This window comes from Salvelinus sp. IW2-2015, linkage group LG20 (genome assembly GCF_002910315.2).
Source record: "Salvelinus sp. IW2-2015 linkage group LG20, ASM291031v2, whole genome shotgun sequence".
Classification (NCBI taxonomy): Eukaryota; Metazoa; Chordata; class Actinopteri; order Salmoniformes; family Salmonidae; genus Salvelinus; species Salvelinus sp. IW2-2015.
The window spans coordinates 68,366,395-68,394,269 of record NC_036860.1 but is presented as its reverse complement, the minus strand read 5'-3'; the positions used below and the strand labels follow the sequence as shown (position 1 = coordinate 68,394,269).

At 41.5% G+C, this 27,875-nt stretch overlaps 1 long non-coding RNA gene and 1 pseudogene across 2 annotated transcripts; both read left to right on the top strand.

Moving 5' to 3' along the window:
• Nucleotides 1-13,663: 13,663 nt before the first annotated feature.
• Nucleotides 13,664-16,257, top strand: LOC111980841 (uncharacterized). 2 transcript variants are annotated; one of them, XR_002879510.2, is made up of 3 exons: nucleotides 13,664-13,810; nucleotides 15,109-15,139; nucleotides 15,595-16,257. It is a non-coding gene; the product is annotated as an uncharacterized lncRNA (long non-coding RNA). The 2 variants fall into 2 exon arrangements; XR_002879511.2 differs by having other exon boundaries at nucleotides 13,664-14,321.
• Nucleotides 16,258-16,599: 342 nt separating this feature from the next.
• Nucleotides 16,600-26,109, top strand: LOC139029555 (early estrogen-induced gene 1 protein-like; annotated as a pseudogene).
• Nucleotides 26,110-27,875: the final 1,766 nt, after the last annotated feature.

Sequence of the window (27,875 nt, the reverse complement as noted above, 5' to 3'; positions counted from 1 at the left end):
GCCCACAGCTTGTTACCCCTCCCTCTCCCTCCACCCCTCCCTTTTCTTTTCCCCATCAATAGCTTGAGGTCCCTCCCTCTCTCTCTCCCTCCACACCTTTGGCACACCACCCTTCTTCCCTCCCTCCTTCCATAACACCCTGCCCCTCCCCCACGTGCTGTTCTCCTTTCGGGCTGATCTTGTGAATCAAAGCCTGCTTACCCCCACCAAACCAAGGGCTACCTTATCTAGTGCTCTCGCTACTTCTCCCTACATCCCTCCCTCACCGCCACACTGCTGCTGCACGCGTACACACACTCACGCAGCACGTCTAGACTAGGCCAAAACAAAAGCATCCACGCCGGCCAGGCTTTTGTCAATGCAGAGAGAGAAAGAAGAGAAAATACGAGAGAGAGATATGTAAGACTGCTATAAGAGGGGGAGGATCGAGCTATCCATTCCTCCTTCACAAGGCCAGTGGGCCGCCACTGCTAAATTGTAAATAACACATTTTGGGATGGTAAACATTTTCAGAGTAAACTTAAGCGAGATAAAGTATGTAGAAAATAATGGAGCTATACATTATTTAAATAAGGTAACCTTTGAAAACTAACAATCACCAAAATAAAAACAAGACAGTCAGGGAGAATCTAAAACTCTCAAAACGACATGGGGCCTCCATTGAATTTGTTATGTTTGAGTCATCCGGATAGCATAAGAACACAGTGTAAACCATGGCAAAATGTGTAGAATTGCATCAAATTAAATTAACTTTAAAACAACCAACATTTTGTCTCCGCGGCCAATAGGAAGGCCTATAAAAACATTGGTCAGAGACGGCACCGTTGGCTGAAATAAATCCTGCTTGAAACAGTGGATATTCATCTCCCACAAACTAATATCAACTCAGACACGGGGGAGACATTTGGCACGAGACAGGCTGTTCAAACATACTCCCCAACAATATACTGTGGAATAATGGAATTCCCACACAAGTTAACAGAAAGGCATCCCTTGCTTTACGAGCGTAATAAAACACTTGTAAGCAAGTAGTCATTTCATTCAAGGCTGTGTGTGTTTGAGGGAGAGAGTGTGACACACACAGCTACAGCGTTCCCCAGAAGACAGTTAATCCCCCCTGTAAATCAGCCAGCCATCTGTCTCCAGAAACAGTGATTCACCTCATCATGACCCATTAAAATGACACCAATCAAGTGTGTGGAGCGTACCTCGTACCTACTGTCTACCAAATAACATGATGATGACAAGAGACCACTTCACATACAACTGGAGAGAGAGAGCAAGAGAGAAAATTGAGGGCATGACAGAAAGAGTGACAGAGCAGAAGTAAAGGGAGAGATCACCCATGTCCAGAGAGATAGATTGCAGGAGAGAGAGAGAATGAAGCCTGCTGTGCTGTAATTAAGACCGGGGTGTCTTGAGGGTACAATAGTACCCGGGTTTCAGTTATGAAAATGTGGCACCAGACACTTGACAGCAGGATTTTAATTTACAGGACATTTGAGAAATTTACCGGACCCATATGCATTTGGATGCGTGTCCTTTCCTTTCACCTTGAAGATGTTAGAATAACTGACCACATTTACTTTTCCTCAGCCAACAAGACTTGAAAGGAACAGAAAAATCACTAGCCTATGCATAGGCAAAGCCTGAGTTGTTTGGTGAAGCAAATGTTCCCCATAAAAATGCACCTTTATAATAAAGCATTCCACGAATCATCGCATTTGCAGACTGATGTAATATAGCCTACTAGTCGTAATGTGATGAGTAATGTGATTAGATAGCCTAAATTATGACTAATATAACACAATCACTGTTCGCAAAAAAGACCGTTCAATGCATGGCTGAGCGAGGATAGTGTGGAGGCCTGGGCTATATCAGAAACGTCTCATCTTTCTTTGCACCGAAAAAACACATTTCATGCAATTCTACTAAACTTTGTGACTGGAAACATTAGCAGAATCTTTCGAATATGACAAATTACAGGGTAGCCTACGGTGCTGACACTGACCAACAGATCAGTAAAAACGACGTTGTCCATACAATAGGCCTACGAGAAAGGGAGACAAATAGAATGACATCCATCTAAACTAGAGGAAATTATTGTCCAAAAACAAACAGTGGCACTGGCCCAACAATGAGAGTGAAGATGCGCAGTGCGCATGGCCGATGCACTCCGCTGGCCTACTGTTGTTCGCTCAATTAAGTTTTTTGATATGTCGTTTTTTTTGTTTCGTGTATTTTCTTTGTCTTCTCTTTATGTTAGGTAGAATGTATTCCAAACTATGTTATCCCGCGATTTAATTTGGAAATATTGCGATATGCCTGGCTGGGCCTATACTTTTCACTGACAGGCGCAACTCAATAATATACTTGCTATTGCAGCACGTGCTGCACCAATTGCATGCGCTGCCTTTCCTTCCGATTGTAAGCAATGTGACTGTAGGCAAAACATGTATTTATTTTGAAGGCTAGGGGAAGCTAATGATCCTCTGTGGCCAAATCATGTTTTATTAGCCTATTTTGAATAATTGTATTTATTTTGGTATAGACAAGAGTAGGCTAATAAGGCAATATAATTTAGGCAATTTAATTCAATTTACTTAGGGAAAGCTTAGCTTCCCCTAGCCTTATGGATGCGCCGCCTATGAGCCTATGTCAACCTACTATCCACCATAGTAGAAAAATTGACATTCTATCGGTCAGCTTGTCGAGAAAGAAATAGCCTAAACAGACTCTGGGACGATAGATCCCAAATTCATACAATCAGTAGGTCTAAGCTTCATAAAAATTAAAAAGCAATTCATATTTTTTTCTTCTTCCTGACAAGTGGCCTGTGCCAATTTTATTTATCGTCTTATCCATTATTTTTAAATGGACAAAAGCCGGCTATTACCAGCTAAGGAAAACCCTGAGTAGTAGACTGAGCTCAACCAACTGAACGACACCCCTGGGTCACATTTACCTCATGGCTCTGAGGCACAGATCAAGGCTCTGTTCAGGGGGGTGCAACGTCACAGAACAAATGTTTAGGTAGAAATGTATTGTGTGGAACAGATATCGTTGTCTGTCAGACCATTTGTTCATTGTTCAATTGACCTAAGTCACATGATTAATGTGTGTTATGCAAGAGCAAGCGAGACCGAGAGAAAGAGAGGGAGAGAGGGAAAGAGAGCGAGAAGCAAAGAAAGAGATGGAAAGCGAGATAGAGAGGAAGGGAGAGAAAGAGAGCACGGTTACATGCACACAATAATACGATTGTGGAGAATCAAATTCATATATTAGTTCAATTAAAACATGTACATACTTTGCAAGAAGAACAATCTCTCTAATAATCCTGTTTATATGACATCTGAAATCAGGCTACCTGATGGGACTTGTGATCAATGCAGAAAATCGGCAACCCAATTGTTGTTTTACCACAGTTAGTGACCATGTTATTTTTGCAAATACTATTTGATTCTGAGTTTGGACATATAAAGCTTTCGCTACCGGTGATGGCACATGCGCAGATCAATCACCCCCACCGCACTAAAAACACACACTTTAAAAGGGGCAGTGCAGTTTAAAAAAATGGTTGTTTCTTGTTTTTTTATTTATATTTCTACACCGAGGTTGAAATAACAGTCTGAAATTGTGAAAATGATGATATGCCCTTTTTGTGTAAGATGTTTGCAGAAAAAAAAGCCTGGAATTTCAGCCTGCTCGTGTGGGATGGAACTTTTGTTCCACATCATTATATCACAATGTGATCTGATTATAATAGACCAATGACTGTTCATCTGAGTAAGGGGATGGGCTCTAGACCATCCTATCAGCCAATCAGGGCTGTGTATATAAATATCTTCATATTTGTTTCTAACACCTACACAATTAGACTGCGCATTTCAAGGGTCAAAGGAAAATCGGGTAGCGCTGGGCGATACATCAAATGAATTAGATGAATTCAAATGTATGTTTAGCGTGATATTCCAAATGCCTGTATCGCAAGAATCAAGCTAGGGATGTCTTTTTGGTCACATCTCCACCTGTGCCATGTGCTCCTTCCCATTTATACACACAAACACACAAAATCTGCAATAAGCATAAAGCACAATTATATAAGGAATTGGCAACTGGTTCTCAATCTGAGAAATAAGGTAGGCCACTTGATTTCAACATCTGAACAAAGTGGACGGGCTAGTATGCTGTTCAAACAGTTGAGGACGGACAGAATGGTGTGTTCATAACAATTCAACTGTTCTACCTTGTCAGTTAGCAAATAGATCCAAGTTGGCTAAACTTGAAATAAAAAGATTAGCTGGCTTGTGCTTGATAGATTGATTATGAGACCTGTGTTAATGTTCTATAATGCCTGCAGTGCTACAACAAGTTAGCCATTATTAGTGAATGTGCATTATGCATGGTTCTGCTTAACTTTATAACAAAAAGGGCATTTTCATTAACAGACTTGAAAGCCAGATCAGTGATTATTGCAACAAAAAAAAGCAGGTTAAACTTTTTATGAAATTATTATGGTTGCGGATGGCTTAGATTTAGCCTTGGCTGCACAAAGTGGTAGACAAACACACGCACACACAGACAGGGGCATTCCTGTGCTTTTGCCACTTCAGCAAGTTGAAGGAAAATATGTATCACTTACGCATTTTGTTCATGTCTTATAACAATCTTTGGCAAATTAATGGATTTTCTAATCAATTCAATACATTTAGTTGATTTTCCCACTAAGTTCATACAGTATTGCTGAGCACTGATTTCTATACTGTTGTCTAGCCTTGACCAGTGACAGATATGTCAGATCTGATTTCACACATACAGCCAGTGTATGTATTGGGTGTCTCAAATGGCACCCTATATTTCCTATATAGTGTACTACATTGACCAGGACCCATAGAGTTCTGGTCAAAAGTAGTGCACTACACAGGGATTATGGTAACATAGGGCTCTGGACAAAAGTATACACTGGTCCAAAGTAACGCACTTTAGAGATTAGGGTGCCATTTCAAACGCCCCCTAGGACCCCTTCTGTATTACAGACACTGTCTTCCTAGCAGCACGCCCTCACCCCCTCCTCCCAGACTGTCCACGTGCCATAAGCACCCCTACACAGGGACAATACAGCAGCTGCCAGAGTGACAAAGCGCCAACTTTACAGATTCATAGAGGCTGGGGCTACTTCCCGAACGGCACAATATTGCTTTCGGACCTGGGCAAAAGTAGTGCCTTCGGAAAGTATTCAGACTCCTTGACTTTTCCCATATTTTGTTAAGTTACAGCCTTATTCTTTTTTTTTTTTTTTATAAATAAAAAATACCCAGCAATCTACAAACAATACCCCATATTGACAAAGCAAAAACAGGGTAAGAATTTTTTGCAAAAATATAAAAATATCATATAGATTTCTATTTTTTACAAGTTTAAGCTTATTAACCCCCTAGAGTCTAAGACTTGAATTTGGCCGTACTGCTATTTGCCCATAGAAACGCATTGAATACCCGATTCATACATGGAAAAACAGACAGTGAAAAAATAAATAAAAAGGGAAGTTTGGTTTTAAGTGTCTGTCCTATATCTGAGTGAGAAGATCAAAAATAATTTATTATTACCCATATTTAATCCCTGTATTCAACTACTTATTTTTTTCAAATGGAACTGTGTAGAGCATGTACATGTTTGTGGGAGTCTCCTATTTCCATAGAGGGGTCATAATAGTGTGTAGCCAAAAATATTTGGTCGCGACAGACAGAAGTTGGCAGATCGGTGGTACCGACTTCAGACAAGTCGAGTGACGCTTGTGGGGGTCGTAGAGCAAAACAGACCACAATCGTGTTCATGAGTCATCTTTCCATAAAGGGGACATATTTTTAGGCCAAACCGTTCAGACACCACAGACATTTTTTGGGAGAAGACCGATTTTCGGGATGTCTCCTAGTCTGACAAACACTGCTGTAGCTCTGCTACCTTCCACCGCAGCCGCAGAATGTCGACAGAATGAGACAAAAGAAACGGATCTCTCTTGCTTAAAACAGACTGATTTTGAAGGGGATTTTTTGTTACACTAATTAGACATTGACTCTAGGGGTTAAGAAATGATTAAATGCGAGCCGGGAAAAACCTTGCAGGAGGAGTTGAAAACCAAAAGGGCCAACAACCTATCCTCCCACTAGGCCCATCATAAAAGCTTTAAGACAAGTTAAAGTTATGAACCGTAGCTTATTTCCAAAGTATTCAAACCTACGGTGTTAAAGTCCCTGCGGCTTTCAAAAATAACAAGAATTAAATTCCATAGCCTAAGCATAGGCTACTTACTTTCAATCACAGCTTTATGAGACAGACCAGCCAATATACCTTTTGACTGTTTTATGTGGCAAATAAAGCAATTATTATCCAGTTCTGCAGACGGTAGGCCGCTTCTATTCAACCCATGATGTCGGCCTATTGCTCAGACGGTCACTGCTCAATCATGTGCACGCCACACAAACAGACACACAGGACTAATGTTGACATCGCCCTACCTTACTGAGCACTTACTGCAACATTCAGTCATGGATGGGAGAGGGGAGGAGGGGGCTGTATGGGTCTGGCTTCCTGCATTACTAGGGAGGATGGGATGGGGGGTTGGGTCAGAAGGCAGGAGAGGCACACACACTTGGTCACACACACAATTCAAATGTTATTTGTCAGATGTGTCGAATACAACGGTGGACTTTACAGTGAAACGCCTGCTACGAGCACTTACCAACAACGCAGAGCAAAAATAATTTTTTTAAAGTCATGCAAGAAGAATTAAACACCGTCTCTCGCGCTGCACACATCACACACACACACACACACACACCACACACACACCACACACACACACACACACACACACACACACACACAGAAGAGATGAGTAGGCCAGGAGGAGGAAGTGCCTTCAGACTTCAGAGGCCATTAATCATGTGGGCAACAGAGCAGCCAAAACCAACAGGGACCCCGGTCGAGGAGAGAGAAGGGACAGCCAGCCAAGCTGCTGGCTCTGGGTGTGTGTGTTTTTACATGCAATTAAGGGCATGGGCGAGGTGTAAGGGCACCTCTTTTGGTCATGTGTAAGGGCATGGGCGAGGGGTATAAGGCAGGTGATGGATAGGGGATGCAGAAATAGAATAGTACACTGTGGGACAAAACCAGGAAAACAAAGCCCTTTCAAATCCTTGTGCCAGGCACTCATCTCATAATACAAGAACATTTTGAAACTCAAAACAGAACAAAACAAAACACTGGAACGCACACACACCTGTCTCAGGGTCACATTAGCAGACATACACAGGCTGCCATGTTATTAGATGGATATATGTCACTGAAACTCCCCACTGCAGAGCTTGGTCTTGTTCAGTGGGTCACTAACTACAATCAGTGGTTTTATTGGACAAATGCAGGTATTAGCCTAGTGCCTCCCTGTTTCACTTCAATTAGAAACGCTTTCTCCCTGCTGAACACGATCCAGTACACATTACACACATGGCCAGGGAAGCTATACTCTTCCCTCAGTCAGGGTTCCAGAGGAAAATATACTAGTACGCTAGACGATAAACTTACATGTGTATCTCTGCGTGGAGGTCCTTATTCGAGAGTGCATTTCCTCTCCGGCCTCATTCAGCAAAGAGGTGCCGTGTGGCCCAGCCCGTCACCTGATCCAGAGAAGAGTCCCCTTAGCGACGCTGGCCCAAGCCCAGCTAATAGATCACAGAGCACACTGCTGATGAGGAAAAGGGGAGCACACCTGGGAAGAGGACAGAGAAGACAGTCCATGAGAACACCAGCGAGAGAGAGGGAAGCAAACTCTCAAACATGACACACGCACAAACACTAGGGTCTAGACAATCTGGGTCGCATTCAGGAAGGTGCAACGTACATGGCAGATAGAAATGTCACCAGTAGAGCTGACATGATTCACACACTACAGGTAAGAGGCATGTGTGTTACTCACTAAATAATATTTACGCCTACATCTGATTCTCAACGACCCTAAACGTTGTTTCATGCTGAACACAGCCCAGTGCTACATTCTCTGGTCCTGGCTTGGCACACATGATGCAATCAGACTGCTGTTTTTAGGAAAGGTGTGCAAGGGGGAGTCATGCAATCTCCATAGACAAACATTGGCAGTAAAATGGCCTTACTGAAGAGCTCAGTAACTTTCAACGTGGCACAAGTCAGTTCATCAAATTTCTGCCCTGCTAGAGCTGCTGTAAGTGCTGTTATTGTGAAGTGGAAACGTCTAGGAGTAACAACGGCTCAGCCACGAAATGGTAGACCACACAAGCTCACAGAACAGTACTGCCGAGTGCTAAAAAACAACGTCAGCACAAGAACTGTTCGTCGGGAGCTTCATGCTCGCCATCATCAGACTCTGGAGCAGTGGAAATGCGTTCTCTGGAGTGATGAGAACGCTACCTGTCCAAATGCATAGTGCCAACTGTAAAATTTGGCAGAGGAGGATTAATGTCTGGAGCTGTTTTTCATGTTTCGGGCTAGGCCCTTTAGTTCCAGTGAAGGGAAATCTTAACGTTACAGAATACAATGACATTCTAGACGATTCTTTGCTTCCAACTTTGTGGAAGGCTCTTTCCTGTTTCAGCATGACAATGCCCCCAAGCACAAAGCGAAGTCCAAACAGAAATGGTTTGTCGAGATTGGTGTGGAAGAACTTGACTGGCATCCACATAGCCCTGACCTCAACCCCATCGAAGACCTTTGAGATGAATTGGAACACCAACTGCGAGCCAGACCTAATCGCCCAACCTCACTAATGCTTGTGGCTGAATGGAAGCAAGTCCCCGCAGCAATGTAGCAACATCTAGAGGAAAGCCTTCCCGGAAGAGTGGAAGCTGTTATAGCAGCAAAGGGGTGGACTAACTCCATATAAATGCGCATGATTTTGGAATGAGATGTTCGACAAGCAGGTGTCCATCATGTTATGGTAAAACTATACTAGTCATACACTACATGACCAAAAGTATGCTGGACACAGCTCTACTGAAAGGCTTTTATGGAATGGCATACAAGGGAGGCATGATGAGTCAACAGTCTAGATGCAGTCAATGTTCCAGGAGCTGCTTTCAGACAACTTCATCAGGGAGACGGATAGAAAATCCATACGAGCTGTTTAATATTAGACGACTAGTATAGTTTTACCATAACATGATGGTAATAATCAAGACTGTAAATCATTATTGATTAATGAATCATGATTAAACGGGAAGAGGTTGAAATTAAGTTCTTTTGTCTATGGATTTTATTGTTCGCTCCCCTCCATTCAGAGGTTATACCCACAACTAGGCCAAGGATGGAGTTACCATGGTTACTCAACCACAGAGAGTACCCGCAGATTTTCTCAAGGAGGGAAAGAAAGTAAGAGAGGGCAATTCCACAGTAACATAATGATACTGGACTATTTTTAATATGTTCACAGAACATTTTACTAAAACTAATTTACTTGAACAGTGCAGATGCAATGTTTGGTAACAGAATTATGTTTTTTGCTATTTGTGCTGGCATTCTGTGACCAAAATTTGCATCTGTACTGTTCAAGTAAACATGTTGTTACATTTTCTGTAGAAATTGTTGTGTTTCTTGTGCATAGAGTTGTATGGTTTGTTGAACTTTGCAATCATTGCTTTTTTGTTTGGCATGCATTTTAAGAGACAAATCTGAGTCTCAGCATAATTTTGTCACTGTGGAATTGCCCTATAGCTACATGGCCTCAATGACAATCTGAACAGCATATAGACAGATGTAGCCAAGAAATTATCCATGCCCCACCTTAAGCCTCAAAATCAATATCCTCACTAGGGATGGACGCAATTCAAGAGTTGTATTCGATTACCATTAAATGGTGTGAACGTTTAAATGTTCAAACTTTTAAAACTAAATTGGGATCCTTAACAGTAAGAAAAATCCCTAAGTGAAAACGTTGATGCAGAAAGTAAACAGCCTAGTGTAGTGTTTAAATTTCCACAACAACTAAGAGTGTTGAAGCGCGAGGTTCAACTTCCCCGCTCTTTGGTTGCCCTGGCTACCAAACCTGTGCATATACTGTGTTTGAGCTAAGTGTTGCATCTCGCTCATCTCAATAACCTAGCCAATTCATTGATGCTAGGGCCTGCTTTATTGAAGGTTCGAGACATTGCAAGCCAAGAAATTATGATACACACCATTCCATTGCGAGATACAGTTTTTGATTGCCGATAGACAGGCCTAGTGCATGGTTCTGACTCTCTACCTGGTGGTCAACCTGCTTATACTGTGCCCCTCTCCCGGTCCCTCTCTAGCTAGCTATGAAAGATGCGAGTGTTTGTGTTCTCGGACGTAGGGCAACTAATCACTCCTCCGGTCCAAAAATACTAAATCGTAGGAGTCGATTCACCAATTATTTTGGAGTCAACTATCCACCATTAAGTCATCATTGTTAAAAACTTCTTATGGCTGAAGGGGCAGTATTGAGTAGATTGGATGAAAGGTGCCCATATCAAACAGCCTGCTCCTCAGTCATAGTTGCTAATATTTGCATATTATTATTAGTATTGGATAGAAAACACTCTAAAGTTTCTAAAACTGTTTGAAATATGTCTGTGAGATTAACAGAACTCATATTGGCAGGCAAAATCCTGAGTTGAAATCAAAACAGGAAGTCAGAAATCTGAGCTTGTATGTATTCACCAGAGTCCCTAATGAAATCCCCTTGAGATATGAATGATTGTGCACTGCCTAGGGGTTCCACTAGATGTCAACCATCAATAGAAATTATAATGAGACTTCTATGATGCTGTGGGAGAGAATGATAGCAGAATCAGTCAGGTGTCCATCAAGCAGCCATTTTCTGATCATGCTTTTCCCTCATGGTAGTCACTTGTGTTCCATTGCTCACGAAGACAAGAAAGAATACTCCGGTTGGAACTTTATTGAAGCTATATGTTAAAAACATCCTAATGATTGATTCTGTACTTAGTTTGAAATGTTTCTTCGACCGGTAATATCACTTTTTGAAGTTTTTGTCCGATATAACGCTGACTAGAATTAGCGTTTGGATATGTATACCAGACGCGCTAACAAAAGAAGGTATTTGGACATAAATAACGGATTTTTTCAAACAAAACAAACATTTATTGTGGACCTGGGATTCCTGGTGTGCTTTCTGATGTAGATCATCAAAGGTAAGGGAATATTTATCATATATTTTCTTGTTTATGTTGACGCCATCTTTGCGGCTGTGGTGTTTTMCTTTTGAGCGYTGTCTCAGATTATAGCGTGGGTTTCTTTTTCCGTAAAGTTTTTTTGTAATCTGACACAGCGGTTGCATTAAGGAGAGGTATATCTATAATTCCATGTGTATAACTTGTATTATCATCTATATTTATGAGTATTTCTGTTGAAACGATGTGGCTATGCAAAGTCACTTGATGTTTTTGCCACTAGTGAATCTAGTCGCCTCAAAGTAAACTCAGATTTTTTTTATATAAATATGAATTTAATCAAACAAAACATGCATGTATTGTGTAACATGAAGTCCTATGAGTGTCATCTGATGAAAATAATCGAAGGTTAGTGATTAATTTTATCTCTATTCTGGTTTTTGTGAAGCTATCTTTAGCTGGGAAAAATGTCTGATTATTTTGGGTTTTGTGGTGACCTAACATAATCATTTGTAGTGCTTTCGCTGAAAAGCCTATTTGAAATCGGACACTTTGGTGGGATTAACAACAAGATTACCTTTAAAATGATATAAGACACATGAATGTCTGAGGAATTTTAATTATGAGATTTCTGTTTTTTGAATTTGGCGCCCTGCACTTCGACTGGCTGTTGTCATATCGGTCCCGTTAACGGGACTGCAGCCATAAGAAGTTTTAACAGTTGGAAAATGGCAGCGAAAGGCAAGCGACAGCAGCAAAGTCCTGTATGGCAAGAAGTTAAATGAGAAAGAAATACAGTAATGGCAGTACAGGTGCAATGCTTAATTATTTGAAAGGGATGCACCGTGGGACCCAAACCGTTGCCAGCAGCAGCAGCAAAGCTGCATTGTGAATTCACGTGGAACTTTATACATTTTATCGTTTTAGTGCTAACCTACTAAAAAAATAGCAGTAAAAAAAAAAAAAAAAAAAGTTAAAAAAATAGCAGTAAAAAATCACATCCCAAATTAATATGGCCCTAACTTTCTCGCTCTACTAATATTGTGAATATTTAACATGCATTTTTCTGGAAATCTTTTGTTACATCCTGCTTTCGTTGCTAGGCTGGACAGTGGAGTCGTCACACATTTGACTTGATCAAAGGGTTTAGCCAAATTCTCCTGTTCTTCCTCTTACCTCAACACCCCTCCTGTCTTTCAACCCCCCTTGTGTTTACAGCACATTACATTTACATTTACATTTAAGTCATTTAGCAGACGCTCTTATCCAGAGCGACTTACAAATTGGAACGTTCATACATATTCATCCTGGTCCCCCCGTGGGGAATGAACCCACAACCCTGGCGTTGCAAGTGCCATGCTCTACCAACTGAGCCACACGGGACCACGGCACATTTTATTGGATGCTCCCTAATTATTTCCACTAGCTTTTGACACAAATCCAGATGCATGTGGTACCAGTGTAGATAGATACGGATGGACATATAAACACACTAACCTAAAAACTTCATAAATGCAATTCAACTTTACCAATAACGTTAATGGTAAATGCAATTGACTTTCAGAAAAGCAATGCAACAGAGAAAAAGAGGTGACAGCTCCGAGGGGTCCTGGTACATAGAGTAGGCAAAATACCATTAAGTGAAGTGTGTGTACTTAAGGATACAAATACAAGGCCTGGGCAACATCAATAGGTGAAATGCTTGTTCTGACCCTAATCAGAGGATACTAACGGTATGCCAAAGTCGAGAGTAATCAGTCAAAACGAAAGTACAGCGTCGACAGTAGCAGCGAAATTGTCACGGAAAACAAGGCTACGATACTGTACTTGAAATACACCAACAATGTTCACTCTATGGATGAGATTTCAGACAAACAAAATATGACAATTCAGCTTGTTGCCTTACATCTGTTCTATAAACCGCCAACGTTTTTCCACTTCTCTTCAGACCTCCCGGGACAACACAAAATGGCGACTGCAAGCAAGCAGCTTCAAGTCCCTATTCAAAATCCCAAACGCCTTTTCAAATGTTTTGTTACTATATTACTTTAGTGGCAACTGCATAAGTGCAGATGTCACGGTTTCGCCAAATCGAGCAAGAGAACACGCTTAAAACGAAGTCTCGTTAGGTATACAAAGAGTCCAGTCGGAAGCAGCTAACGTTAGCTAGCAAGCTAACGTAACATTACAGTGGTGGATCCTTGGCGTAGTTACGAAATATTACCTACTTCAAATCCAGTTGGGGGAACGAAAATGGCGTTGTATGAACAGTCACTTGTCATTGTCAAATTGTCTGCCCAGATATGTGAGAAGTAAACACGTTCATCCTCGTTAAATTTGGAAAGTGACCATTTGTTAAAAATCCAGCTAGTTAGCGACCTGAACTGAAAATGATGTGTTTCTTGCGTATCTTCTCTTCTAGAATGTAAGCTAACTACGTAACAATTTTTGTACCAGTATTCCCAAAAGGTTCGGTAGTCTCGCGCATACCATCCAACACAGCAAGCTGAGCTCATACGAAAGCAGCTTTAGTTGGCTTACTTGCTAGCTAATCAACTAGTTGTCAATACTGTTGATGTTGTTAGCTGGCTAACAACTAGCCAAGTCAACGACCTGTGGCAAGTGATAGCAAGGTAGCTATCTAGCTAACTAATACTAGTGATGATAGGTAGCTAGTTGATACAGTTAGCTTAGCTAACGTTACTGTAATCTTGTTAAGAGAGGCCCGTGGAAATCCAAATTAAGTAGGTTGTGATGTAATCAGGACAATACTAGGCCATAACGTTAACACTGAAGGGTTCGTTTTTTGTTAGCTTAATCAGAGATATTAGAAAGGGATATCTTAGTTAGCTTGTTCAATTCCCGTGTCTCAGTAGCAGGCCTACAGACCGCTCGCTCCCTGTAGGCGCACGCTACGACGACCTCAAAAACGACGGAGTCCTTAGATTTGTGCTCAACAGGAGCTTCGTGTGAAATACATTACTTTATAAAGGCGTGCATTCACACGGTGTGGGGAAAAAAAAAAAAAACGAATACGTTTTACCTCTTTTATTCGGTTGTCAAGGTGCGCGGGATCTTTCTTTCCCAGGATCCAGAACAAACACCTCTCGTCGTCGGTGACGTCATGCGCAGACAGAACGTGAAGTACGTAACGCCGCGTACACGCACAGGTTGCATTAGTACATTGCTATACCCTACACTTTAGTCTTCACAATCCCATGCGCTGCATCACAACAAAAATAATCACGCTACACATTATCAGCTTCTTCATTGGTTTATCTACTTCAGTTCGTTATACCACATGGCAAAGCAACACACAAGTGTTTACCCAAAAGGCTCAAACTTCCCATTTACATGGGCACCTGCTCTCACCTGGGGCCAAAGCTAGGCCACTGCTTCTTTTGAGCTTGCGTTTACATAACACTAGCTAACTGTGAACTTTAACATAAGCTGTTTTGATTATGCAGAGGTGTTAATTATTTAATCTATATTAATACCCGTAAAGGAATTCTGGGATACTAGTAGATGTAAAACCTGAGTTGTCAAGAGGTAGAGGAATGCACTAAATGGGCAACCTTGCCTCACTCCTCTGTTAACTTCAAATGTAGGTGGTGTGGTTTTAGAGAGCTATTACTTCCATTGTAAAGAGTTCTTATTGCTACATGCATAACAATTGTTGAGGCTAATACACAATAAAGCCCAATGGGTTATTAGGCTCTGATTCATTCTTTCAGTGCTTTAAACTTTGTTTAGGCTACACATTATTAGATTGTGTAGACAGTCTGAAAATGTTGACAGTACTGTCTGACAAACTAAAGCAAATTCTGACATTTTGTGTATGACCATGTCATAAGTAGTTTTTTATCTGATGTTCATTAATGTTAAACTTTCCTTTCCTCTTTCATGGTGATTTCTTCTACAACCTTCATAGGGAGATTTTCCCAACTGATGAGAAGATGCATGTGAGTGTGTGAATAAGGTCATGTTATTATGCCAACATATCAAATCACATTTTATTTGTTACATGTGCCAAATACAACAGTGAAATGCTTACTTACAAGCCCTTAACCAACAATGTAGTTAAAAAAATACCCCCCAAGAATAAGAAATAAAAGTAACACATTTTCTCTTGATTTAGGAACAATGAAGTATGACAAATATCAATGCCTACTAATAGTGATACTTTTGGAGGGTAAAGATTTGAGATTAAAGGAATATCCCACTCCCAATACAATTTAAAGGGATATTCTACTCAAAATATTATGTTAAGAACTGTTTTGATTTGGTGGGGGATCGAAGGACAGAGGATGTTGTATTTGTTGTCTCTGTCCTCATAATTGAAAATCTACAAATAAAGTTTAAAAATAACTGTTTTGATTGACAGTGGTAGATTATGACTGAACGATCTGTGTTACAGAGGAAAGAGCTGGAAGACTTCAAAGAGCGGATGCGAGACCGGAAGGAGCGGCGGCTACTGAAACGGATGGCCTTGGATGAGGCTGAGAAGGAGTGAGGAGGACAGTTCAGAGAGACAATCAGAGTAGGACGATGCCCAATCAGAAGCCTTGTTGTTCCACAGGAGGGGGGAGCAGTTTCACTGTCAGGCCTGTGGACTGGAACATGTTCCCTGTCACAAAAGGCACCCTATTACCTATTTAGTATACTACTTTGACCATTGCCCATAGGGCTATGGTAAAACGTAGTGCACTTTATAGGAAAAGGGGTGCCATTTGGGGTTGGAGAATTTTGGATGTCGTGGAGCATGTAGGCTATACTATACACCCTTTGGGAGGGTGTGCTGGAGGGGGACCTTAAAGTTACCCCTTTGAACTGAAAAGTCTCACTGAAAAGCTTTTCATGAAATGCTTTATTTCACCGCAGTCAAACCACAACTTGACTGTTGATGATCTGCTCTGTGATGGTGTTGATGTAAACCTTGTGTGTGTGATTGTCTCAAAAGATGTGTGAATGAAATATGAGGACAGAATCATATGGCTTGGAATGTTATTTATTTTTTATGATTTAGAATACATGTCTTTTGTAATCATGTCTTTTGTAATGTCCTTAATTAAAGTTTAAATGTCTCTTTGTTGAACCTCTTCAGTTTGTTTTGTGATGACTTACTTAGTTTGGAAGATGACCATTCTGGTCTAGAAACAGTATGATGTCACAAAGCCCCTGTGTTGTGATTTGGACCATGATGTGACATGTCATTTTATTGCTGAGTCGTGTTCAGTTGGGAGAAAATGTTTCGAATCAGGCAGCTACTAGCTGAAACATCCAATGAGAACACAGATTTATATTTTCTGTTGTAAAACGTTTTGCTACGGTGTGCTCTAATGAACACAACCCTGCATATAGTCATCTACTGTATCTGCCCTCTAGTAAGTCAAGTTGTATAGGGGCCTCTGGAAACGGGACTATGGAGGATAGTAGGCGGTTGGCAGCTTGCATACCCGCACAGTGCTCAGGAAACACTTCTGGATGCACAACTTCTCTGTCTCCCTACTCTTGGATGAGCTGGGAAATGTGGCACAAGTCACAGGGTTGATTTTTCTGCAAAGTGTGCTTGCTTGATGGCTCCTTTACTGAGGAATCTCCAAGGTGAGCATGGAGAGTGGTACAGCAGAAATATGGTGTTGTCAGCAACTCTAGAGTGCAAGGGAGCTTGTAGTTGAATCTGTAACGTCTCCTCGATTCCTCATGTCCTCTTGCCTCCTGAAAACATAAGAGGGAAGCAAGAACAGATAGCATTAGAGGCGAACATCCAAGATTTGAAGAAAGACTTAAGATTCACCAAAAGTTACAGAAATACTATTATCAAGTTGTGTGTGTAGCCCACAGACTGGAAGTCCAGCACCACTCAGTCCAATGGGGAAAGATGTTTGAATTTGAGTGCCAAACAGCAGTCAACAGCTTGTCTGGAGTCCTGGACGACTGCATGTGTAGACTGTCATTTCGTAAGGTTAGCTAACTTATCATAAATGAAAGGCTCTGCCTTAAAACTGTATATTTGTCCCAAATGGCACTCTATTCCCTATATAGTGCACTACATGGGGAATAGGGTACCATTTAGGATACAGATATGATAATTGCTGCTAAGTGGAGTAAAATTAGATAAAATCTCCCATCTAAACTCAGCAAAAAAAATAATCGTCCTTTTTTCAAGACCCTGTCTTTCAAAGATAATTCGTAAAAATCCAAATAACTTCACAGATCTTCATTGTAAAGGGTTTAAACACTGTTTTCCATGCTTGTTCAATGAACCATAAACAATTAATGAACATGCACCTGTGGAACGGTCGTTAAGACACTAACAGCTTACAGACGGTAGGCAATTATTAAGGTCACAGTTATGAAAACTTAGAACACTAAAGAGGCCTTTCTACTGACTCTGAAAAACACCAAAAGAAAGATGCCCAGTGTCCCTGCTCATCTGCGTGAACGTGCCTTAGGCATGCTGCAAGGAGGCATGAGGACCGCAGATGTGGCCAGGGCAATAAATTACAATGTCTGTCCTGTGAGATGCCTAAGACAGCGCTACAGGGAGACAGGACGGACAGCTGATCGTCCTCGCAGTGGCAGACCACGTGTAACAACACCTGCACAGGATCGGTACATCCGAACATCACACCTGCGGGACAGGTACAGGATGGCAACAACAACTGCCCGAGTTACACCAGGAACGCACAATCCCTCCATCAGTGGTCAGACTGTCCGCAATAGGCTGAGAAAGGCTGGACTGAGGGCTTGTAGGCCTGTTGTAAGGCAGGTCCTCACCAGACATCACCGGCAACAACGTCGCCTATGGGCACAAACCCATCGTCGCTGGACCAGACAGGACTGGCAAAAAGTGCTCTTCACTGACGAGTCGCGGTTTTGTCTCATCGGTGTTGATGGTTGGATTCGCATTTATCGTCGACGGAATGAGCATTACACCGAGGCCTGTACTCTGGAGCGGGATCGATTTGGAGGTGGAGGGTCTGTCATGGTCTGGGGCGGTGTGTCACAGCATCATCTGACTGAGCTTGTTGTCATTGCAGGCAATCTCAACGCTGTGCGTTACAGGGAAGACATCCTCCTCCCTCATGTGGTACCCTTCCTGCAGGCTCATGACCCTCCAGCATGACAATGCCACTCGCCATACTGCTTGTTCTGTGCGTGATTTCATGCAAAACAGGAATGTCAGTGTTTTGCCATGGCCAGCGAAGAGCCTGGATCTCAATCCCATGGAGCACGTCTGGGACCTGTTGGATCGGAGGGTGAGGGCTAGGGCCATTCCTCCCAGAAATGTCTGGGAACTTGCAGGTGCCTTGATGGAAGAGTGGGGTAACATCTCACAGCAATAACTGGCAAATCTTGTGCAGTCCATGAGGAGGAGATGCACTGCAGGACTTAATGCAGGTGGTGGCCACACCAGATACTGACTGTTACTTTTGATTTTGACCCCCCCTTTGTTCAGGGACACATTATTCCATTTCTGTTAGTCACATGTCTGTGGAACTTGTTCAGTTTATGTCTCAGTTGTTGAATCTTGTTATGGTCATACAAATATTTACACATGTAAATTTTTCTGAAAATTAACGCAGTTGACAGTGAGAGGACGTTTCTTTTGTTGCTGAGTTTTGGTAAAACATCATACATGAATTGAGACGTGTTGTGTTCCATTTCAGAATCTTATTCAAATGTGCTAAATGAAAGAGAAATTATGAGAAAGATTAAACAACATGTTCTTCTCTTCATGCAGGACACAAAGGAAGGAAGGTCATACCAAAAGGTTTGTTTGAGAGAAGAGTGACCACTGTTCCACATGTTCATGGCCATGCTCCCAACCTTTGTGGCTTCCCAATCAAGATCGGATCCGGAGGTACCTGCGTCTTCGTCCTCGGCTCTGTCCCTCTCTCCGGTGGCCTCTACCTCGTGTTCAGATCCTCGGAGCTCCCAGCCATGAGGCTGCCTGAAAGACCGGCCCATTCAACATCACCAGCTGTCATCAAAGGCAGCTCTATGGTGAGAAACACCTCGGTCCCCAAGGCAAAAACCCTGTGCTACCCAGGAGCACGAGTACAGGACATATCAAGGCTGCTTCCTACTGTTCTACCACAGATGCCGGGAGCTGACACTGGCATAGTCCATGTCAAACGACATCAGGAGGGCTATCTTGGAACATTTGAAAATTTATTTTAACTGATTTTACCATTAAAAGACTCCAAAAAATTGCCAATAATTTCAGGTCCAGTACCATCGTTAGGCCGCGGGTGTGAAAGATTCAGCAGACTGCTGGCATTACACATCTTGCTAAAAGACTTGCTAGAGTCACTTTTATTGATAACTTTGACACCTTCTGGAAACAGAAGATACTCTATAGGAATGACAGACTCCATCCAAATCATCTTGGCTCCTGTCCACGCATTTCAAGGCTGCGTTGAAACAATTACTGCCAAATGTTATTTTTATTTTATTTAACTAGGCAAATCAGTTAAGAACAAATTCTTATTTACAATGATGGCTTAGGAACAGTGGGTTAACTGCCTTGTTCAGGGGCAGAACGACATATTTTTACCTTGTCAGCTCAGGGATTCGATCTAGCAACATACTGCCTCATACTGCCAACATACTGACTCAACTCCAGCCACTTCAATAATGGGAATTGATGGAAATTATGTAAAAATTTACCACTAGCCACTTTAAACAATGCCACTTAATATAATGTTTACATACCCTACATTACTCATCTCATATGTATATGTATATACTGTACTCTATATCATCTACTGCATCTTGCCATCTTTATGTAATACATGTATCACTAGCCACTTTAAACAGCCCTTTATGTTTTACATACCCTACATTATCATCTCATATGTATATACTGTACTTCTATAATTCATCTTACGTGCCATTCTTTCTATCGTCTGACATTCACTCATTCATATATTTTATGTACATATTCTTTATCCCTTACACTTGTGTGTATAAGGTAGTAGTTGTGGAATTGTTTAGGTTTTACTTGTTGGTTAATTAACTCGCATTTCGAACTCGAAGCACAAGCATTTTGCTACACTTGCATTAACATCTGCTAACCATGTGTATGTGACCAATAAAATTTGATTTGATTTTGATTTGATAGCAACCTTTCGGTTACTGGTGTCAGGAAAATAACCTCACACTCAACGTCAACAAAACAATGGAGATGATCGTGGACTTCAGGAAACAGCAGAGGGAGCACCCCCCTATCCACATCGACGGGACAGTAGTGGAGAGGGTAGTAAGTTTTAAGTTCCTTGGCGTACACATCACTGACAAACTGAATTGGGCCAGCCACACAACCTCAGGAGGCTGAAGAAATTCAGCTTGTCACCAAAAGCACTCACAAAATTTTACAGATGCACAAACGAGAGCATCCTGTCGGGCTGTATCACCGCCTGGTACGGCAACTGCTCGGCCCACAACCGTAAGGCTCTCCAGAGGGTAGTGAGGTCTGCACAACGCATCACCGGGGGCAAACTACCTGCCCTGCAGGACACCTACACCACCCGATGTCACAGGAAGGCCATAAAGATCATCAAGGACAACAACCACCCGAGCCACTGCCTGTTCACCCCGCTGTCATCCAGAAGGCGAGGTCAGTACATGTGCATCAAAGCAGGGACCGAGAGACTGAAAAACAGCTTCTATCTCAAGGCCATCAGACTGTTAAACAGCCATCACTAACATTGAGTGGCTGCTGCCAACATACTGACTCAACTCCAGCCACTTTAATAATGTAAACATTTATGTAAAATGTATCACTAGCCACTTTAATCAATGCCACTTCATATAATGTTTACATACCCTACATTACTCATCTCATATGTATATACTGTACTCAATACCATCTACTGCATCTTGCCATCTTGATGTAATACATGTATCACTAGCCACTCTAAACAATGCCCCTTTTATATGTTTACATACCCTACATTACTCATCTCATATGTATATACTGTACTCGATACCATCTACTGCATCTTGCCTATGCCGTTCTGTACCATCACTCATGCATATATTTTAATGTATATATTCGTATTCATTCCTTTACACTGTGTGTATAAGGTAGTTGTTGTGAAATTGTTAGGTTAGATTACTCGCTGGTTATTACTGCATTGTCGGAACTAGAAGCACAAGCATTTCGCTACACTCGCATTAACATTACATTTACATTTACATTTAAGTCATTTAGCAGACGCTCTTATCCAGAGCGACTTACAAATTGGTGCATTCACCTTATGATATCCAGTGGAACAACCACTTTACAATAGTGCAATCTAACTCTTTTAAGGGGGGGGGGTTAGAAGGATTACTTTATCCTATCCTAGGTATTCCTTAAAGAGGTGGGGTTTCAGGTGTCTCCGGAAGGTGGTGATTGACTCCGCTGACCTGGCGTCGTGAGGGAGTTTGTTCCACATTGGGGTGCCAGAGCAGCGAACAGTTTTGACTGGGCTGAGCGGGAACTGTACTTCCTCAGAGGTAGGGAGGCGAGCAGGCCAGAGGTGGATGAACGCAGTGCCCTTGTTTGGGTGTAGGGCCTGATCAGAGCCTGAAGGTACGGAGGTGCCGTTCCCTCACAGCCTCGTAGGCAAGCACCATGGTCTTGTAACGGATGCGAGCTTCAACTGGAAGCCAGTGGAGAGAGCGGAGGAGCGGGGTGACGTGAGAGAACTTGGGAAAGTTGAACACCAGACGGGCTGCGGCGTTCTGGATGAGTTGTAGGGGTTTAATGGCACAGGCAGGGAGCCCAGCCAACAGCGAGTTGCAGTAATCCAGACGGGAGATGACAAGTGCCTGGATTAGGACCTGCGCCGCTTCCGCGTGAGGCAGGGCCGTACTCTGCGAATGTTGTAGAGCATGAACCTACAGGAACGGGTCACCGCCTTGATGTTAGTTGAGAACGACAGGGTGTTGTCCAGGATCACGCCAAGGTTCTTAGCACTCTGGGAGGAGGACACAATGACATCTGCTAACAATGTGCATGTGACAAATACAATTTGATTTCATTTGGATTTGGCCCAACGCTCTAACCACTAGACTACCTGCCACCCCATAAATGATCCAAGACCAGCTCAGTTAATCCCTACCATTGTGACAATGAGTCGTCATAATGCCCCATCAAATGTACATGATCTTAGGGGCATTGGCAAACACAATGTAAGTCATTTAATTTATGTACCCCTAATTGCACCGAATACATATGTTTATCCTACAGCTATTGTAAGCAGTAATCATGAGCCTATAAACCAGAGTTACACTGTTAGCACTGAGGCGGTGTGCAATAGTAGGTAGACCACTTTATGCAGCTCATCCTGCACTATCAGCTCCAATGTAAGTAACATGAGTAAGTCTACCTCTGATAAGCTTCCCAGTAAAGCATTAAAAACAATCAAGCAACCCAGAAAAGTGCTAAAAATAGCCCATATTAACATATGTAGCCGAAGAAACAAGGTCCATGAAGTCAATAACTTGCTTGTAACAGATGACATTCATATTCTGACTATCTCTGAAACTCACTTAGATAATACCTTTGATGATACAGTGGTAGAAATACATGTTTATAACATCTACTGAAAAGACAGAAATGCCAACAGAGGTGGTGTTGTGGTCTATATTCAAAACCACATTCCTGTAAAGCTTAGAGACGATATAATGTTAAATACTGTTGAAGTAATATGGCTTCAGGTTCATCTGCCTCACCTCAAGCCCATTATTGTGGGAAGCTGCTATAGACCACCAAGTGCTAACAGTCAGTATCTGGATAATATGTGTGAAATGCTTGATAATGTATGTGATATCAACAGAGAAGTATATTTTCTGGGTGATTTAAATATTGACTGGCTATCATCAAGCTTCCCACTCAGGAAAAAACTTCAAACTGTAACCAGTGCCTGCAACCTGGATCAGGTTGTCAGTCAACCTACCACGGTAGTTACAAACAGCACAGGAATTAAATCATCAACATGTATTGATCACATCTTTACTAACGCTGCAGATATTTGCTTTAAAGCAGTATCCAAATACATAGGATGTAGTGATCACAATATAATAGCCATATCTAGGAAAACCAAAGTTCCAAAGCCTGGGCCTAATATAGTGTATAAGAGGTCATGCAAGTAGTTTGGTTGTGATTCAAATGTTGATAATGTAAAGAATATTTGCTGGTCTGTGGTGTGTAACGAGGAGCAACCAGATACTGCACTTAACGCATTTATGAAACTACTTATTCCAGTTACTAATAAGCACGAACCTATTAAGAAAATTACTGTAAAAATGTCAATTAAGTCTGGCAGCCCAAATGATTGGCAAACATACTGCAAATTAAGAAATCATGTGACTAAACTAAATAAAAATAAACTACACTATGAAACAAAGATAAATGATTTAAAGAATGATAGTAAAAAGCTTTGGGGCACCTGAAATGAAATTTTGGGGTAAAAAAGCCAACTCGGCTCCTTCATTCATTGAATCAGATGGCTCCTTCATTCATTGAATCAGATGGCTCATTCATCACAAAGACCAATGATATTGCCAACTACTTTAATTACTTTTTCATTGGCAAGATAAGCAAACTTAGGGATGACATGCCAGCGAAAAAATTTGACACTAAACATCCAAGTATATCGGACCAAATTATGAAAGATAAGAATTGTACTTTTGAATTCCGTAAAGTCAGTGTGGAAGAGGTAAAAAATTATTGTTGTCTATCAACAATGACAAGCCACCGGGGTCTGACAATCTGGATGGAAAATTACTGAGGATAATAGCAGATAATATTACCACTCCTATTTGCCACATCTTCAATTTAAGCCTACTAGAGAGTGTGTGCCCTCAGGCCTGGAGGGAAGCTAAAGTCATTCCGCTACCCAAGAATAGTAAAGCCCCTTTACTGGCTCAAATAGCCGACCAATCAGCCTATTACCAAACCTTAGTAAACTTCTGGAAAAAATGGTGTTTGACCAGATACAATGCTATTTCACAGTAAACAAATTGACAACAGAATTTCAGCATGCTTATGGGGAAGGACACTCAACAAGCACAGCACTTACACAAATGACTGATGATTGGCTGAGAGAAATTGCTGATAAAATGATAGTGGGAGCTGTCTTGTTAGACTTCAGTACAGCTTTTTACATTATTGATGATAGTCTGCTGCTGGAAAAACGTATGTGTTATGGCTTTACACCCCCGGCAATAATACTTGTCTAACTTAACACGGAGGGTGTTCTTTAAAGGAAGACTCTCAAATATAATCCAGTTAGAATCAGGAATTCCCCAGGGCAGCTGTTTGGCCCCTTGGTTTTTTCAGTTTTTACTAATGACATGCCACTGACTTTGAGTTAAGCTAATGTCTATGTATGTGGATGACTCAACATCAGCTACTACAGCGACTGAAATGACTTTAACACTCAACAAAGAGCTGCAGTTAGTTTCAGAGTGGGTGGCAAGGAATAAGTTAGCCCTAAATATTTATAAAACTAAAAGCATTGTATTTGGAACAAAACACTCACTAAACCCTAAAACATCAACTAAATATTGTAATAAATAATGTGGAAATTGATCAAGTTGAGATGACTAAACTGATTGGAGTAACCCTAGATTGTAAACTGTCATGGTCAAAACATATTGATGCAGTAGTAGCTAAGATGGGGAGATGTCTGTCTATAATAAAGCGATGCTCTGCCTTCTTAACAACACTATCAACAAGACAGGCCTTAGTTTTGTCGCACCTTGACTACTGTTCAGTCGTGTCGTCAGGTGCCATAAAAAAGACTTAGGAAAATTGCAATTGGCTCAAAATAGGGCAGCACGGCTGACCCTTGGATGTACACAGAGAGCTAATATTAGTAATATGCATGTCAATCTCTCCTGGCTGAAAGTGGAGGGGAGATTGACTTCATCACTACTTTTATTTATGAGAGGTACTGACATGTTGAATGCACCGATCTGTCTGTCTAATCTACTGGCCACAGCTCCGACACCCATGCATACCACAAGAGGCCTCTTCATAGTCCCCAAGTCCAGAACAGACTATGGGAGGCACACAGTACTACATAGAGCCATGACTACATGGAACTCTATTCCACATCAATTTTTTTATTTTTTTTTATTTAACTAGGCAAGTCAGTTTAGAACAAATTCTTATTTTCAATGACGGCCGAGGAACAGTGGGTTAACTGCCTTGTTCAGGGGCAGAACGACAGATTTCTACCTTGTCAGCTCGGGATTCGATCTTGCAACCTTTCGGTTACAAGCCCAACCACTAGGCTACCTGCCACCCCAAGTAACTGACACCCCAAGTAACTGACACAAGCAGTACAATTAGATTTAAAAAACATATAAAAAAACACCTTATGGAACAGCGTGAACTGTGAAGCAATACAAACATTGGTACAGACACATGCACATACACATACACACACACGATAACATACGCACTATACATACACATGGATTTATTACTGTAGATATGTGGTAGTGGTGGAGTAGGGGCCTGAGGGCACACAGTGTGTTGTGAAATCTGTGAATGTATTGTAATGTTTTTAAAATTGTATAAACTGCCTTCATTTTTCTGGACCCCAGCAAGAGTAGTTGTTGCTTTGGCAGACATTGGCAGACATGGAAGATATAGATGCATGAGGGTTGCTTTTTCCGTAGGGAATCACTTTTTCTCACATCTTCAGTAATAATATCTCCCCAATTTCCATGTTATTTGTATTAGGTGGGTTACGTCGACCTCAACCTGTCTGAGTATGCAGGCTCTGGGTATGTGACCCGATACTGCCTCCTAGAGGGATATATGAACAAGGACAACAAGCTGGACAACTCCCTTCTCAAGATCAGCCACAATTATTTAGGTCCAAACTGGGACCCTACTCCCTTTATAGTGCACTCCTTTTGACCAGATTCCTTAGGCCCTGGCCAAAAGGAGTGGACTATAAAGGAGAAAAAGAAAAGTAGATAGTCCTCAGACAGCGGTACTTAAGTCATAGTGAAATAACAAAAAGTGGGTGCTCTTAGAGTAATGGAAGTTTGCAGTTGATAAGTACATTTTGTGAAAACAGTCTTGTAAAAAAAACAATCCTGTATAACATGTTTGATTTATTGGTTAGTGTCACGAGAATCTTCAATTCCAATGATAATAACAATCAATCAATAACTCTGACCAATCCCCTAGATCTGTAAGACCACGGGTTTTAATAATAATTAGTCAAAGACTCAGCTTATGCAAAAAGAGAGTACCGTTTATTCAGAGAACGTTCTGAAGTCCATTATACAAAGGCATCCATTTTATAGCTGCGCACATACTTCCACACAAACAGTAGATATCCTAAGCACATACATACACACAAACAGTATGTGAGTTTTATCCTTCTTCATGGTTCTCGCCACTGTGTATCCCTACCCAGCCGACAGTTCCATTCCCCGCGAGATTAGAGAAACCTTGAGAAGTTCTCCCTGTCCTCTCCGAAGTCTCGCAGAGGCCTAGCCAGGTTGGTCCAAACACAGTCTAACTGTTCTCGGTATCTTTCTTCGGCACCCCCCATACAAGTTCAAATCCTGAGCTACGCCTTGCACAGACAGTCTGTGTTTTTCCACTATACAGATACAGTGTTTAACCTAATTCTGACTAAAACTACACACATCATCAGATTATAATTTTATGATTCTAATCAATTTCATACAGTTATAAGGTTTCAGAGTGGAATTATTTAATCATTATCTTTCAACCATATAAACTATTTTATCAGTTAGACTTACACTTGTGTGGTTAACCTAACGGCCGCTGTTTAATATGCTTGTACTTATCAGGCAAACACACCAACTAACTCACAGAGATGCACCAATTAACCATCCTCATCAAACTGCAACCACCAAAGATCATTTGGCATTTGAAGTGAACCCCACAATGTATTTCAGATTCATCAGATGACACCCTGAGAAGGCAAAGGAGAGAGCCAGAGTTACCGGTCAGTTGACTCGGGTCGGGAACACATGGCTGGATGGCTAGGATGTGGTTGAAAATCTCTGTGTGGAGAGCTTGGGCTCAGTATTTGAGCTCCCTCCTCCCATGGAAGGTGCTTTGAACTTGATGCTGGTTTCAAGAACACAGATTAATCCTAGCCTATGTAGGATGTAAAGCATGACACATTACTCAATAGAGAATGCTAATGCTTAGTATCTATATCTATTACAGAAGCTGGACTTACACTCTTTGTTGGTCAGGATGGCAACACAACCCTTGGTGTCACTCACATACAGGACAGGTAGCCTATTGGAGATGGATCTCAACTGATCCTTTAATTGTCATATTGATTCTAATGTAATGAGATTCCGATTCTAAATTGGATTTCTAGTGATGCTCAACAGCATCACTAGAAATCTATGCTGAAAGTTAAGAGAATGTCATCATAATGAAATAAATATATTGAAATAAAGATGTTTCGCACCCAAACCACAAGAAAATCTTATTTTCTTTGCTCCTACCCTATATCAGAGACCTACTGTAAATTACTATTGTTTTAATGCTAATGTACTCATGAAGAACATTAATAACACTTTAGTCAAATTGGAAACTCTTCTTTGCTTATTAATATTGAGTGCATTTGAACACGTTTCTTGCTTTGATAAACGAAGCGGACACGACGTATGATGATTATGATGATG